This window comes from Miscanthus floridulus, chromosome 18 (genome assembly GCF_019320115.1).
Source record: "Miscanthus floridulus cultivar M001 chromosome 18, ASM1932011v1, whole genome shotgun sequence".
Lineage (NCBI taxonomy): Eukaryota > Viridiplantae > Streptophyta > Magnoliopsida > Poales > Poaceae > Miscanthus > Miscanthus floridulus.
In genome coordinates, this window is record NC_089597.1 from 95,972,722 (window position 1) to 95,987,326 (window position 14,605).

Genomic DNA, 14,605 nt, shown 5'->3' on the forward strand with positions numbered 1-14,605 from the left:
AAATTCACGAGACGAATCTTTTAAGCCTAATTAGACTATGATTGAACACTAATTGCCAAATAACAACAAAAGTGCTACAATACCATTTTCAAAAAAAATCGCCAACTAAACAAGACCTAACAGCCAACCTGACCGTCCAAACTTTTTTATGTCCAAAATACAAGCAGTACAAGTACATGTTGTGTCTGTCCCTTAATATTATATAGGGAAAGACAGAATTCTTCAGCCCATTGTTTTTTTTTTTTACTATCTGACATGTGGACCCATAAACCACGTTCGTCCGTCGGAAACCATCGCGCCTGTCCATGACTGGACTCTCAAATGAAGTCCAACAGGCATGCAGAAAAACTAATAAAGACGATGAACTAATCGGAGATATTTATGACCATTCGTGTAAGCAAAGAGACAAAATCTTTATTTTTAACGTAATGATATGAGCTCTGTCTTTTAATTAAGTAACAATAAAAGAGAGTTTATATACGACGGTAAGAACAAAAGAGAAACACACTTCATAGTAGAGTAAAAAACATTGCTGCAGCAAATAAGGAAACACTCTCCACTAGGGGAGGCCGCGGCTAGGCATAAGCGAAAGCTTTCTTTCTCTGCTCTATATCTTCCTTAATTCTTGCAGTCACTTGTAGTATTGTTTTAGTTGCGTTATTGAAAATTCCCATGTTTCTCAATTTCCAAATATTCCAAAATCAGTAGATTATCACCCCGTTCAGCCTTCTATGTTGAGAGTTTCACCGCCTCCTCCCCCCATTTCCTGATGTGGACAGTGGCAGCTTGGAGATGTGACTCAGCTCAGTGAAGTTCTCCCAAGAGATGATTTGGTCCCAAACCACCATTGCAAAGGGACAACACAAACAAAGGTGAAGACCGGTTTCTAAGGGTCCATTGCAAGGTGAAACAGAGTTGGATCAAACATCGAATTGTATTGATCTCAGTAATGAATATATATACGATTACAACTCTGCAACCTCCACTAAAAACTCTACGCGGGAAGCAAGCCTGCGGCGTAGCTGACTAATAGCCTGTTCGTTTGGTCGTATTTGGCTTATAAGCCATAGCTTATCAGTCAACGAACAGTATTTTTTTTTCTCACACCAAACCAGCCAACAGTACTTTCAACCATAGCTTTTAAGCCAAACCGGCTCAAACAAACAGGACGTAAGCAGAGGCACTCGCGTGCCGTGGCTAGTGCGCGACGTGGGCGAGCGTGGGCCGACGTGTGGTCTGGTGACCGAGTCAAAACACGGAACTGCAAGCTTCCGTTACAACCCCCCCCCCCACGCCCCCACCCCCCCCCCCACACACACACCCCACAGTATCAGCATCAGGTTGTGAGACTAGACCTGAACACTGAGAATGTCACCATCGGCAAGCCTTACTGCTGATCCGTCGGAACATGGATGACGCGGAGATTGCCCAAAACGACGCGGTCTTGAACGAAGTGGATGTCCAGCTCGATGTGTTTGGTGCGGCAGTGATTAACCGGATTCTTGCTCATGTAGACAGCGGAGAGGTTGTCACAGTAGGCCACCATCGTGACGTGAACGTCGCAGTGAAGCTCGCTGAGCAGCTGCCGTAGCCAGATGCACTCGCCCACAGCGTTCACCACAGCCCTGTACTCGGCCTCCACGTTGGAGCGCGACACGGTGGCCTGTCTCTTCGACGGCCAGGAGACCAAGGTGAGACCAAGACGGGGCCGAGGTAGATATAGTAGACGGATGTAGAGCGCCGCGTGTCCGGGCAACTGGCCCGTCCGCGTCCGAGTAGGCCGTGATCGTCGGTGTATAGGTCCCGCAAAGGTGGAGCCCATGCGACGTCGTCCCACGCACGTAGCGGAGGATGCGCTTGACCACGGCGAGGTGGCATTCGCGCGGATCATGCATATGTAGGCATGCTTGCTGCACAGCGTATGCGATGTCGGGCCTCGTGATGGTCAGGTATTGGAGCGCGCCGGCGATGCTACGGTACTGGCTCGGGTCACGGACAGAAGCGCCAGAGGTGGACAGAAGCTTGCCCTTCGTTTTGATCGGAGTTGCCGCCGATTTGCAGCTCACCATCCCTGGCACGGTCTAGGAGCTCTTCGGCCTACTTCATCTAGGGCAAGAAGAACCCAGTGTCGGTACGCTTCACATCGACGCTGAGGAAGAAGTGTAGTGGCCCCATATCCTTGACGGCAAACTCAGTGTCGTAGACGCGTGATGACATCGTGGCAGAGCGCGTCAGTGGAAGCGCTCAGCACCATGTGTTAGGATCGTGGTGTACCTTTCTGTGTAACCATAGATCCGGGTAAGGCTCCTCGCCTTAGCGTAGTTGGGCCGCAGCAACATAGACGCCAAGTTCGCCCTGAATGCCGCCTCACAGACGCCGGTGCTCGACACGGTGGTGAGGAGGCGAGGTGGTGATCCAGTGGACCGGTGGAGACCCTGTAGAGGCGACGGCAGGTGTGGTGGGGCATCCCGTCAGCTGACAATACACTAGTAGATCGGATTAGGGTTTCTATCGGTGGGATCATGGCGGCTCAGACCAACCTCATGACTCGAGCCTGTGATCCCCACCTATCTTTATATGTGCTGTGCGACAGGGGCCCACCAACCTATTAGGGTTGGGCATCCCCCGATCAGGGCACAGAGGCAAGGGCCCAATAGGTCCGTTGAGCCTATTAGTGGAGATCAACTAACATTCTCCCTCTTGATCTCATTTCCATCTTTCAATTTCATATCATTTACTTTTGTTCATTCCATTATAGATTAGCGCATAGAGCATGTCTCATCGTCACTGGTCCATTGCCGATAGATTTAACAGCTACAACACAGTACTCTATTCTGAAATAGATACTTATCTTTGGGCCTTCTTTTGTCTAGGAATTTTAGGCTTTCCTTAAACCCTATGCTAGCTACATGTTCTCTGAACACGTTGGGTGGTAAGCCTTTTGTAAGCGGATCCGCGAGCATCTTTTCTATACTTATATGCTCAAGACTTATGACTTGATCCCGGACTTTATCTATCACAACATAATACTCTATGTCAATGTGTTTGGCAGCACCACTTGACTTATGTTGTGAGCATACTGTACTGCCAGATTATAATCACAGTATAACTTAAGTGGTCTATAGATGTCGTCAACCACCTTCAAACCGGGTATGAACTTCTTTAGTCAGTTCACCCTGCCCCGTTGCCTCATATCACGCTACAAACTGTCATACATTGTGGACGATGTAGTGACGGTTTGCATTTGAGCTTTTCCATGAAATAGCTCCCCTTTTCGAGAGTGAATACTATCCCGTCGTAGATTTTCTATCATCTCTCGCATAATCAGAATCTGAATTTCCCACTATGTGGAAGTGAATCAGATCTTCTATACGTCATCATGAGGCCTTTCGTTCCTTGCAAATAATGCAAGACTTTCTTTACTAATTTCATTGTTCTGTTCTAGAATTACTCTGGAATCTGCCAAGTAACCCGGATAACAAATGCCAAGTCAGGGCGCGTACATACTTGAGCATATTATAAGCTTCCGACAGCTGAAGCATATGGAACCACTTTCATTTGATTGAGCTGATATTGGTTCCTGGGGCATTGAAAATCCCCATATCTGTCGCCCTTGACTATAGGAGCAGGTGAGGGACTACATTTGTGCATACTGAATTTCTTTAAGATTCTTTCTATGTATGTCTTTTGTGACAGTCCTAATACCCCTTTTCTTCTATCTTGGTGAATCTCGATCTCTAGAACGAACGAGACTTCACCAAGATCTTTCATTATCAAGTTTTGAGGACAAAACTTCTTTGTCTCCTATAGTAGACTGACATCACTACTAGCAAGTAAGATATCATCCACATACAAGACAAGGAAGATAAACTTCCCATTCTTAAACTTTTCATATACACAATTGTCCTCTACATTCTCTTTAAAACCCAAAATTCTTTATTGTCTGATCAAACTTCAAGTACCACTGTCTTGAAGCTTGTTTTAATCCATAAATGGATTTATTTAGGCGACATCCTATTCGTTCTTTTCCTTCCATGACAAAACCTTTCGGTTGTGCCACGTAAACATTTTTCTCTAAGTTTCCGTTGAGAAATGTCGTCTTTACATCCATCTGATGTAATTCTAAATAGTAATGTGCCATTAATGCCATTATGATTCTGAAGGAAACTTTACATGAGACTGGAGAAAAGGTCTCATTGTAATCAATCCCTTCTCTTTGCATAAAGCCTTTTGCCACAAGTCGCTGCTTTATATCTCTCTATATTCCCTTGAGAGTCAAGTTTTGTTTTGTAGACCCATTTACAGTCTACTGTTTTGGCTCCTTTAGGAATTATATCCAAATCCCAAACTTTATTGACATTCATTGATTTCATTTCATCTTCTATGGCCTCAAGCCACTTTGATGAATGGTCACTACTCATGGCTTCTTCAAACGAGGTGGGATCATCCTCCATTTGAAATTCCTTAGTGTTGTACACTTCATAATCAGCAGGAATAGCTGATTTTCTAACTCTTTGAGACCTTCTAGGGGCCTTCATATTTGGCACATCTTCTATTTGAGACTATTGTTGCTCCCCCTCATGTGTGGCAATAGGTTCTATAGGATCCCGAAGAACAGGTTCCTCATGTCATTCATTATTGCCACAGGTGGAATAACAACAGGTGCTGGCACCACAGTATCTAGCACTGTCGGTGCAGCGACAGCAGGTAGTGGGAAAAATAGCTCATGAATCATTGGAGTGGGTGCATACACCCGCTTCACTTTAAGGTCAATTTCTCGAGCTACCATGCTCCCCCTCATCAATTCATCCTCTAGGAAGACAGCAGTGTCTCATTTCCATAAACTTTGTATGTCTCTCTAGACAGTAGAAAACAAAAAACTTTTGACTTTTCTGGGTAGCCAAACAAATGGCAACTTACTGTTTTGGGATCTAACTTCCTAATGTTTGAGTTAAATACTTTAGCCTCAGTAGGGCTCCCCCACACACTTAAGTGTTTAGTGAAGGTACTCTTCCTGTCCACAACTCATACGGTGTTTTGGGCACTGACTTACTTTGTACTCTATTGAGAATATGAATGTCGGTTTTTAACACCTCCATTCATAGGCTCAACTGTAAGGTGGAGTAACTTATCATACTGCCCACCATATCCATCAGGGTACGATTGATTCTTTTAGCTACTCTATTCTGCTGAGGTTCGCCCTAGTGTAGAATACTGGGCTACTATGCTATTCTTTTAGGGTACGCCGATCATAGTACTCCCCCACGGTCAGACCTGACTATCTTAATCTTTAAATTGCGTTGAATTTCAACTTTTGCCTTTAAATATCTACATTTATCCAATGCTTCTGTTCTTTCTTTCATTGGATAAATGTAGCCATAAAGGGAGTAATTATCTGTGAATGTTATGAATGAATCATAACCATCCATACTCTTTACAGGAAACGGACCATAGATATCTGTATCAATAATCTAGTAGAATTTCTGCGCTTCGTTTGACATCTTTCTTAACTTTCTTTACATACTTTTCTTTTATGCATTCTCTGTATTGTTCTAAATCTGAGAGCTCTAATGGAGGAAGAATATTATTCTTAACTGGTCTTTTATTCTCCCCCTCGAAATATGGCCTAAACGATAGTGCCATAATTTCGACGACGCATCGTGAGCTCTCTTATACCACAATTTCTAGATTAACTTTCTATCACCAACTGCTTTATCAACTGGGTAGCATATGTCTTTGAAGAGCCAGTGAACTGACTCTTTATTCTATCGAGGTATTCGGTGACCGTGTCACACTCTGGGATTGAGCCCATAATTACAGGCTCAATCGTGTTCTTTATCACAGTAAAAAATTTCTTGTTGGCAGTGACCCTCTTCCTATGCTCAAAGTCATAGGACATCTTTTGGGATTCAAAATCCCTCTCTTTAGTTGCCCAAGCGGCATCAATCTTGTTTGTTTCTCTCACCAGTGCCATAGACTCAGTGGAACACGGTGAGATGACTACCCAGTTCACCTTAGATAAGATAAAAATTAGGACAAACCTTTTCTTAACATAAAAATAATACCATTTGCATGCCTTGATTCCAATGTTGGTCAAAATCAAAACATACAACTGTTCGTATACACTAATTCTATATCACCGTTGGGCAGAAATAGAATTAATGCATAAATCATTAACTTTTACAACTGTTCTCATACACTAATTCTACATCACCGTTGGGCAGAAGTAAAATTAATGCATAAATCATTAAAATTATGATATTGCTATTAACAACGTTGGTCAGAAAATATCAACATCATAATCATATCAAAGTCTCTTTTTCTCCAATTAAATATCACGTTGGTTCAAAATAACTAGAGAATAAACATTTCTTTAGCAGCGGAAAAACTTTCTTTTTCTCCAATTAAATATCACGTTGGTACAAATTAACTGGAGAATAAACAATTTCTTTAGCAGCGGAAAAATAATTCAATTTAATGAATTTTGCCCATGGGACAAACTACTTTTTCTATTTTCTTTGAGCAATTTTTCATTTTCCAGAAATAAGCAATTACTGGAAAATAAAAAAGAAAAAACTGATCTTGATTCTTTCACTGTTTTTGGCCCAACCGGCAAAGCGGCCCACGACCCACGCCCACGCGCGCGCTCCCCCGCGCCCAGGCCACAACCTAGGCTTGGGCCGGGAATTCAGCCTCGCACTCTCGCCCACCTAGGCCGCGACGCTGGCCCACGCATCTAGCATCGTTGGAGCCGATCGGACAGCTGCGCGGCGTCTTCGGGCGAACAAAACCACGGCCGCGGCCTCCGACCAGAAAATCCTAGGCCATTCGCACTCTCTGCTTCTCTCTCTTCTTTGCCGCTCTCTCCTCTCTCTACCTCAGCGCAACCAGCAGCGACCGAGTGAGACGAGCAGCGAAACGGTGGACGCAGCGAGCGAGCGGCAGCCATGGCGCCATCGTCGGCCCCCTCGCCGGTGTGCAGTGCTCCCCTAATGGGTGAGCACGTCGCCGTCGAGTGGCCTTGGCCGTGGCGCCCCCTTGGCCGAGCCCAGCTAGAAACATCTCCTCCCCTGGCTCGGCCCTCTTCTCCCGCGCCGGCGAAGGGTTCACCTGGTGCACGGTGAGGTCTCTTTCCATTCTCTTCCTTTTCGTCTTCCCCTTTGGATTTGAGTTATTCTTCTCTTTTCTGAGCTGGTGTGGGGAATTAGGGTTTGGATCTTCTTTTGATCGGTTCTTTTCTATTTATACCGAATCTTTCTCTTCCCCTTCTTCATGCGAGTTAGGGTTAGGGTTCGGTTGAACCCTATTCGTGTTTTCTTTTGGTTTGATTCGAGATCTCCTATTCGGGTTTTCTTTTGGATTTGATTCGAGATATGCGAGATTATCCCCTTCCCCTCTTCCCCTTCTTTTCTTTTGAATCTGCTTCTTTCTACTGGATTCAACCGATTGGGGTACTAGGGTTAGGGTTTCGGGATTTGCACTTTTCTTTTGATTTCTTTTCTTTTTGGAGTTCATCTGAATCGCTTCCCTTCCCCTTCTTCATGCAAGTTAGGGTTAGGGTTCGGTTGAACCTTTTCTTTTGAGTTCTTTTCACGATTTTGATTTCGATTGGGATGAGGATATGCTAGTTCATCCGAATCGGGTTCACTGTTGTTCTTCCCCTTCACCCAGTTAGGGTTAGGGTTGGAGAACCACTGTTCTTCTTTCCTTTTACTCCTTTCTCAGATCCAAACTAGATTTGTTCTATTCTTGCCATGCACCGGTGAGAACGGCAGTGCGGTATCTTTTCCCCGCGCGGTGGCGGTGGTGACCGGGGTTCCAGTGACGTCCGCATCCCCGGTCCCTTTTCTCTTTGCTTTTACCCGGTTAGGGTTATGGTTACACACTGGCAACTTGGCTCTGATACCATTGTTAGGATCATGGTGTACCTTTCTGTGTAACCGTAGATCTAGGTAAGGCTCCTCGTCTTAGTGTAGTTGGGCCACAGCAACGTAGACGCCAAGTTCGCCCCGAATGCCGCCTCACGGATGTCGGTGCTCGGCACAGTAGTGAGGAGGCGAGGTGGCGATCTAGTGGACCGGTGGAGACCCTGCAGAGGCGACGGCGGTGTGGTGGGGCATCCCATCGCTGGCAGCACACTGTAGATCGGATTAGGGTTCCTATCGGTGGGATCATGGCGGCTTAGACCAACCTCGTGACTCGAGCCGTGATCCCCACCTATCTTTATATGTGTTGTGCGATAGGGGCCCACCAACCTATTAGGGTTGGGCGCCCCCGATCAGAGCGCAGAGGCAAGGGCCCAATAGGCCATTGGGCCTATTGGTGGAGATCAACTAACACCATGTCATCAACATAGAGGAGGAGGAACGCCGTGTCATGACCGCGTCGTAGCACAGACCAGGAGGAGTCAGAGCGTGTGGCAACGAAGCCAGTTGCACGGAGAAACCCGGTGATGTGCGTGAACCATGCGCGTGGCGCCTGCCGAAGTCCATACAACGACTTGGAGAGCAGGTAGCCTGAGTCCGGCTGCTCGGGGTTAACGAACCCAACGTGCTTCTGGCAGAGCACCCGCTCGTCGAGGTGTCCATGGAGGAATGCGTTGGACACATAGAGCTGGCGCACTGGACACCTACGTCCTGCAACAAGAGTGAGTACCGTGCGGATCGTCGCTGGCTTCACAACGGGCGTGAATGTCTAGCCGAAGTCCACGCCCGGGCGTTGTGTGAAGCCGCGCACGACGCATCGTGCCTTGTATCACTCGAGGCTGCCATCGACGAAGCTTGTGCTTGAAGACCCATTTGCTGGTGACGATGTTGGCACGGGGCAGGCGAGGAACGAGGCGCCAGGTGTGGTTCGAATAGAGTGCATCAAATTCCTGTTGCATCACAGCTCGCCAATTCGGGTCACGCAGAGCCGATCGGACGGAGCTGGGAAGCGGAGAGATGTCAGCAGAGCATGTCGCTGTCGAAGCCATGGCATACAAGGGATTGGGCTTGTAGATGCCAAGCCTTTGCGTGAGTCACCATGTGATGTCCTGGAGGTACCTGCAATCCTCCTAGCTACAAGGGCCACCGATGCCTCAGATAGTGACTGGCAACAGTGATGAGGTGTCGAGGGGCGTCTAGCTGTAGGTGGTCGAACGAGGGACTCGAGGGCGAGCGGCTCCCGGGTGATGTCGCAGTCACAGATGGCACTTACGGCTGACAGCGGGCAGCGCAGAGCGCGCACCAGGCGATGGCGTGGAAGAGCCCGACACACCAATAGATGTCGCGTTTCCCAAAGATGGTCACCACAGGGAGCGTCAGTGTCATTGATGGGTGGTGGAGCAGGCGAGGATGCTGAAGGACATGGACGCACTGAAAAGGAAACTGTAGCTCATCGAACACGATGTGACGGGATACAATGATGCGCCTGATCTCCATGTCATAGCATCGGTACCCCTTGTGATCAGCTAGATAGCCCAAGAACACGCAGGCAATGGAGGAGGAGGGAGAGGAAGAGGAGGACCTACCATGGGCGGACTGCTCGAACTTGAACAGCGGATTGACAAGCTAGCAGCGGAATAGGAGGCGAGCGCTGGCGACAGGGGATCAAACCGCGCTGACTGATACCATGAAACAGAGTTGGATCAAACCTCGAATTGTATTGATCTCAGTAATAAATATATATACGATTACAACTCTACAACCTCCAGTAAAAACTCTAGGCGGTAAGCAAGCTTGCGGCGTAGCTAACTAAGTGGAGGCATTGGTGTGTGCGGCGAGTGCGCGGCGTGCCTGGCTAGTGCGCGACGTGGGCGAGCGCGGTTCGGCGCGTGGTCTGGTGACGGAGTCAAAACACGGAACTGCAAGCTTCCCTTATCACAAAGCACATAGTGTGGCTACCCTTTTTTATAGATTGTGCTCCATAAGAATTTTGTCCTGTACAAGAATCTAGACGAAGATCTTCCATTTGTTCTCCACTTGTGCTCTTCAAATTTGGTCGCTAAGGAGCCTCTCAATTGGATCCGGTAAGCTGAGCAGGTGGAGTAAGCATCATACGGGGGCCATCACCAGGTGATGGAGTACTCCCTGATGTAGGTGTACATCTTGGATCCTTACTCATAGAGACACAAATTCTTCAATTTAGACAGCCGAGGTGATTTCCCCTCTTAGTGAGCGCATCCAATTATTGTTCCGAAAGCTCCTGTTGCACTGTTACGTTCTTTCTCAAAATAAGATGGAATGGGTGTGGGGCTAGATGCTTGGGAGCTTCTCCCTCGAGCCAGTTATGGTGCCAAAATCGAGCCTCTGTGCCATCACCCAACGTTATTGTGACTGAGGAGTTGAAAAGTAGGCCATCAACGTGAGATATACTCGTGACTCGTCTGCGCTCGACGTGCCATCGACAATCGAAGCTCGCACAGCCTCCCGTAGCAATGATGGTCTGATGGACGTTTGGCTTCCCCTTCCGTGCTTGACTCAAATAAGCAATGATCGGCGTCTGGCATCCCCTTCCATGCCTGACTCAAATAAGCAATGATCGGCGTTTGGCTTCCCTTTCTATGCCGACTCAAATGCTCTATCATAGAGAGAAACATCAAATACTCTATCGTAGAGAAACATCCGGGTCATCGGCTGTGTGATCCATGCGCTGACGTCGTTTCCTCTGCCACCGGCTGAGGCCACGCACCTTCGTCGACCATGCCTCTTAGGGCTCCTTTGGATAAAGGGGTGGAAAAGACACGTAGGTTTGATCCCCAAAGGGATTAGCTTCCATGAACATGCCAACCCCCTTCCGCTTGGCAAGGGAAACCCCATCGGAGAGAAATTCCCTAGGTACCGTCTGGGCAACACAGGGATACATATCCTGACCAACCAAAAAACATTCAGAAAAAAACAAAGAAATTCTATTGTAGTATGCAAAATCAGTACCATGAATAATCTTTGAATGATAAATACACATACTGGATCAAGATTAATTACTAATTCAAAGTACATAAAACTCTTCAGCTCATGGGGTAATGAACTTTGATCCAGGAGAAAGCTAGTCATCGACATTGGCTTCATATGAGTGTGTATTATGGAACTGAAGAAAACATATAAGAGTCTAGGGCATGTTTGGAATGCAGGAATTTCACAGGAATCACACAGGAATTTCACAGGAATCAGTTCAATTTCACAGGAAAAACGTAGGAATGGGGAAAAAATCCCGCATTCCAAACAGGCCCTAAGGTTTGCAACAAAACTACATATTGCATTAATGAGCTGACTACAAATTAAAACCAAAGTAGAACTAGCAACTGTCCAAGCATAAATCCACTATAGTCCACCCCTTGCAACTAGCATCAGCAGCACCAGAACATATAGAATTAGCCCTGCAATTAGATGAACAGAGAAGTCACTATTAATCGATGAAATATGATATTTATAATTTATTAGTGCAACCATATTAACATTACTGCATTTCCTTGAATATAGACAATGAGAGAGCTTCTTCATGCCACTCATATTCCTAACTACACTTGACATAAACAAAGTAGCATCTACATCAGAAGGAAGCCATAAAAACAAATAGGAGTTGCTTGAACATAAACAATTTAGGTGCCAAATAGAAACAGACTAGGACACAACTTTCAAAATAAATGCAAAATCACTGCAATTTTAATTTTATGCTCCCCTTGCAGGTAATGTAAGATTTGCTTGTCCGCTGAGCTGCCTGCGATTAAATCGCCAACAAGTAATGTACCGATAAGGATGGATAAATGAAGACAGACGGTCCAAGATGGATGACATGTCGCAATGACCTTTTCGCCTCCATCACAAATGAGAGGGATTGGATCACAACCATACCATGCAGCAACACTCTGCTTTGCATTGTACAAAAGAAGATGCATGTATATGTATATGATGCATGCCTGTTTTCAAGAGCAACAAATTAAATAAAGCAAAGCAATGCAAAAAGGGAAACTAAAAATATAAAAGAAAAAGACCATGCGTTGTATCTTGACTGTCTTTTTCCCCCCAGAGACAGAGAGAGCAAGCTGCCTTGCACTTGCACATGACTTGACATGAGCTGATCCAGACCACCTAAACAATTAATGCCACACGATTAGAACCTTAGCCTTAGGGGGAAGATAAAAAGCAAAAATGGGTTTGAGATGTGAGCTTCAGCTAAGCTAGAAAAATACTTTTTAAAGAAAATCTGAAGCAAGAAACTCAATATTGGCAGCTATAGCAGAACAGTGAGCCATATCTTCTTCCACCTGGTAGTGGACTAGAGGTAGATAACTTGCTAATTACAGTTCAGATACACTAAAAATATAATATTGGTAAAGGAAGAACAACATTTCAAGTGAATTCAGCAAAATGCAACTCAAAATACTGATGATCAACTACTGCGATGTTCTTTTTTTTAACCTTTGACTCCAATCCAGGTACAGAGTGGAGATACTAATTTCAGCTAAATGCACAAGAAATCAAACTAGATCACAGGTAGCAATACTCACACCCAGTTTTAAGAACAAAACCAAATGTACACTAGATGTGTGATCAGGAATCAATCACACACATATGATGAAAAATTACAAAATATCAAGCATAGTGTTTATTACATAACGAGTAACAATATTACATTAACACCTACATAGAGACAAAGTATACATCAAGATAAAGGCAGACTGATATGAAAAACAGAACTGAGAGAACATGATATAACAACCCAAACTATTTATTCATCAATCTTAAACTTGTGATCCTTATCTATGGGACTTGTGGACATGTCCACAAACTCCCAGCAATCATTACAAAAACTCAAACTCAAACATAAGCATTAGCACAAACCAACTAAACACACCAAAGTTCACACCACACACTACTAGACTCGACTCAACTTGACTCACGCTACTAGTGTCGGCCCCTCAATTTGAGAGTCCTCAGTGCATCTGTATTTGCGCCAGGATCACGCACAAATACACACTAATCATAGAGATGGTACATATATATATATATATATATATATATATATATATATATATATATATATATATATATATATATATATATATATATATTAATAGGTTCTGAGCTTTATTGATATCTAGAAATAGGGTCTTACAATAGTAGCCCAAGGGGCATGGTCATAGACTACATATCTAGCGGAAGGCTATGTCCGTGAAACGACATTATTGATGGTTTCTAAAATAGAATTATTATACAGTGAAGTGGCATCCTATTCCACAGGCAACTTGAGCGTGGGCGAAACCCTAGCCTCGATGTCACATTCCTACGATCGTATCTCCTTACGGGAAACCTAATCCTCGTGGTACGCTGTAACACCCTAGGTGTTTGGTTTCCACTAAATTGCATGTCATTTCATAAACATATGCATCATCTATGTCATCATGCCATTGTCACTGAAACATACATATGCAACATTCACATATTCTGTTTGTTTCGTACTTGATTGCTTATGAATGGTAGTAGTGCAACATATGAATGCAACATGAGTTTCTCATACCTTGAAAACATGACAACATGGTAGTAATGTGACAAGTGTAAAGTAACAACAAAGTTATGAAACAGGTGAAACATTACATTGCAACAATTGGGTGAATTGCTTGTTTTGTTGTTTCATCACATGTGATCATTTGAAATGGTATAACAATTGTGTAAGGTGGTTGATCATGGTCTAATACACCTTAACTACACTTAGGGTAATTGTTGGACATTGTTCATGTAGATCAAAATGACAAAAATGCCCTCAAGTGGAGGTTTGACTGGAATTGACCCTAGAGTGCCACAGTTTGACTAATTCAAAAGACCAACTTAGAGACTTTGCATGGTTGTGCACTCCTTACCAAAGTTGTAGCTAATTTATCAAGGAACAAAAGTTGTTTTATGATCAACTCATGAAAATGTGTGGAACAGCCTCAAACATGGCCCACAAATCAGAATTCCATGCTGATTTCACACTTAGAAAATATTCTAAGTCATAACTACATTTTCAGTTGGATCAAGCCCACTTTGGCTTGATGTAACTGCTGATCCATGGCGAATTAGATCATGGTCCTTGAAAAGAAGTTGTAGATGGATGGTTGACCTATATTTTTCATGTACACAGTTTTTGCAAAGGATCATTGGTTTAGCCGTGTTGACACGATGAATACTCGCTGTCAGTCATAGTCATCGAACACTGAATCGCCATTTTAGAAAACGGTCAGTGTCACCATGGCCGACCGGCTCAGGAGATGATCACCACGTGGCATGCATGTGCTGTCGAGGTCTCCACGTCGCGCGTCCGAGCTCCAGAAGAAGGCCAGCGCCTGCCCGAACGCACTCGTCGCTCCATTGCCTCTCTCTCGCCTCCACCGTGTGCCGCGCCAAGCCATAGCAACTCCTCCGTTTTCGACCGAGCGTCACCGTCGTCGTGCGTGCTTGCCACCATGAAAACGAGTTGCCCAGTCCGTCAGTAGCCTCGCCGTGATCTTCTCTACCACCTCCACCTCACTGTCGTGCCAATTTGGCCTTGGTAAGGGCGAAATTGTAGTTTCCATCCACCGCCGCCATGGTTGACCTCGCCGGTGTTGTTGCTCCACGCGAACAACCGCCACCGTGACCCTCCCATC